Genomic DNA, 3,341 nt, shown 5'->3' on the forward strand with positions numbered 1-3,341 from the left:
TTTGGTACAGTGCAAAGAGGCTGATGTTGGAATCCAGGGACTTGAGTTCAAATCTTACCTCTGCTACTATTTATCTGTGTGACTCTGGGTAAGTCATTAACTTCTCTGGGCCTCAGTTTCCTCTTCCGTAAAATGAGGGGGTAGTATTAAATGGTCTCTGAGCTCCTTTCCAACTGTATGATCTCCTTCCAGTACCCTTAAGCCAGTCTCTGAATCTCCAAATTAACCAACCCCAGTTTCATAAATCTCTCCTGACAATCTTTGAAAGCACCATGAGGTCAGAGGCCTCTACTTTTTAAAAAATACGTTTTTATGGATGTCTTTGTTTTTTACATTGTCACAGTTTCCCTTCCTCCCTTCCCCTCCAACTCTCCCTCCACCAGAGCTGTACCATAGAAATAGCTTTTTTTGGGGGGGGGGGGGGCAATAAGGGTTAAGTGACTTGCCCAGGGTCACACAGCTAGCAAGTGTCAAGTGTCTGAGGCCGGATTTTAACTCAGGTCCTCCTGACTCCAGGTCAGGTACTCTATCCACTGCGCCACCTAGCTGCCCTTAAGTGTATTGTCACAGCCTTGATGACTCCTTCTTCCCAGGATGCTTAGGGTCCCAGGGGCTGGGGAGCCAGATTGGTCGGTTTGTTTGAAGAAAGAAGAAGTGGCAAGAAACAGGGAGAGGACCAGGATGGGGAGAGAAAGATGCGAGCACATGCCTTGGAGCTGTGAGCAGCTCCTGGGATCTGGGCTGGGCGGGCCAGAAATCTTTCCCAGCATGCTGGAGCAGCTGGGTAGAGATTAGTTCTCCTCCTAGGGGTGTAATACCCGAGACCTTGCCCATCCACACAGTGCACAACAACTCTGCTGACCCTCCTGGAGAGTCTTGGTGGCAAATCCTGCCTCCTGCCTTATCTGTTTTCCATAGATTGAACATTTCTCTAAGCTGGAAAACCCTGGATTCTTGTCACTCCCATTCTTTGAGGGCCAGAATAAAGGGAAAGGAGAGGGGGGAATGTGGGAGAAGGAAGGAGAGGAGGAGGAGAACCTTGATCCTGAGAGATGATAGTGTCTGATGCATTTGAGACCACCTGTGTTTGCTGTATTTTTGTATGTAAATATACATTTTTTTATATTTACATGTTGTTTCTCCCATTAGAGTGCAAGCTCACTGACGGCAGGAACTGGGTTTGTTCTGCTTGTTTGCTTTTCTTTTATATCTCCAGCACTTAGCACAATGCTTAGTACATAGAAAGCATGCAATAAATGTTTGTTGACTGACTGACTGGTATTGCTATGTTGTTTTCTTTCTTTCTTTTTTATTGTTTATGTTGTTTTTTTCTAAGTAAAATGTTTTCGCTTTCACCATAACATGAGGTTGAAGATATTTTGTCTTAAACTGACTCTAAAAAGAAGTTTCCTGTGGATAGGGGCTAAGCCAAAGGGACAGCAAGCAGACATTTTTATGGGACTTGAAGCTTTGCAGCTCGCTTTATAGACATTACCTTACGTGAACCTCATGATAAGCCCGTAAGGCAAGAGCTATTCTTAGCCTCATTTCACAAACGAGGCTCAGAGAAATGAAATGACTTGTTCAGGATCACACCAGTAAGTGTGAGATGGGATTCAGACTCAGCTCTTCCCAAGTCCAAGCCTAGTGCTCTAACCATTGGGCAACCTGACCACAAGTAGGCTCCTGGAATAACAAGAAAACAGCTTGGATTGGGGGAAGATTGAAAGACTGTGACACTCTTGTCCCCGTGAGACAGAAGAGCTGGCAGTGATCTCCCAGCCTCTAGAAACCCTGGAGAAAACCAAGACCATACTGGTCCCCGGCCCCCATCAGATCTAACTTCATGGTTCCTGCTCATTCTGTCCCCACTGCTGCCCAAAGGAGATGCTGCCTTCATGGCCAGGAAGGTTATATAACACAGGGCCTGTTTACTTCCACTTATTTCTTGGTGAATTTTGAACTGCCCCAGGGACTTGGCTTGTGAGAACTTCATCACCGAAGCAAACAGAAATTGTTTGTGCAGCCAAAGAGGCCTTGCCCAAACCCGCCCTCCTGCAGAGAAGAAAGGAGCATCAATGGATCCCAGGAGCCTTCTCCAATCCACTTGATGTCACAGAAAGGTCACAGGCAGATAAAGTCAGAAGGGAGTCTCAGATATCCTTGAGTCAGGCCCATCTTTGCTCAGAGGGGGGATACAGGAGCCTCTAGAGGGGAAGTAACTTGTTCAAGGTCACACAGCTGGCAACAGGGCAGAGGTGGAATGTGAACCCAGACCCTCTGATTCTAGATACGATGCTCTTTCCATTATGCCACACTGCCTAGTAGTCCAGGACACCTGGATTTGAGGGCCAGTTCTGACACTGACTCATGTTGTGACTGTGGGTAAATCTTTTCTCTCTCTTTAGTGTAATTAAGATCGTCATCTGTTTACAGAGCCTTGAATGTCAATTCAAAGCATGAGTACTGGGAGAGATAGCCTGATACCTTGTGGAAAGGGAACAGGAGAACAGGGTTCTAGGTCACACTAACCTAACTGTGTGATTAAGCAAGTCATTTCTACATCTCTGGGCCTCAGTTTTTCTCTTTTGGGTTTTTCTTTTTTTTTGGGGGGGGCAATTGGGGTTAAGTGACTTGCCCAGGGTCACACAGCTAGTAAGTGTCAAGTATCTGATGCCAGATTGGAACTCAGGTCCTCCTGAATCCAGGGCCAGTGCTCTATCCACTGTGCCACCTAGCTGCCCCTCTTTTGGGTCTTTCAAAACTGTGGCTTAGGAGCAGTGGCCAGGCTGCATCTCCACGGGGGCTGCTTCCTGGGACGATGTCTGTGGACACATGTCTGGAAGCATGGCTATTCCCAAGACTCTTGGGTTCAGGGTCTTGGGCTGTTTCTATCAGGGCCTGGGGGGAGACAGTGGTGGTTTGTCTTGCTTGGTCTGTGCTGTCTCCTGTCTCTCCCCTAGGGTGCCCTGCGGCCTTAGCCAGGCTGGCCTGCCTGCCCTGTGGGTGGCCGTAGGTGGGACGCCTGGCCCTACCATTTGGTCAGAGGTACAATTCAGAAATAGCATCTTGGCAGCTGAGGGCAGGATGGAATAGAATGGGAAGAGGCCTGTAGCAAGAACCATTAGAAAGCAAATGCAATCGTCCAGGCAAGAGGTGAGAAGGGCCCGGGCTACGGGGTGGCTGTGTGAATGGAGGGAGGGAAGGGAGAGTACTTGAGAGACCTCAGAGTAGAAATGACAAGATGTGACAACTGATTGCACATGTGGGGCGAGTGAGAGGGAGGAATCAAGGGTGACTCTGAGGCTGCTGGCTTGGATGATTCGGAAGATGGTGAGAAC

Source organism: Dromiciops gliroides, chromosome 4 (assembly GCF_019393635.1).
Source record: "Dromiciops gliroides isolate mDroGli1 chromosome 4, mDroGli1.pri, whole genome shotgun sequence".
Classification (NCBI taxonomy): Eukaryota; Metazoa; Chordata; class Mammalia; order Microbiotheria; family Microbiotheriidae; genus Dromiciops; species Dromiciops gliroides.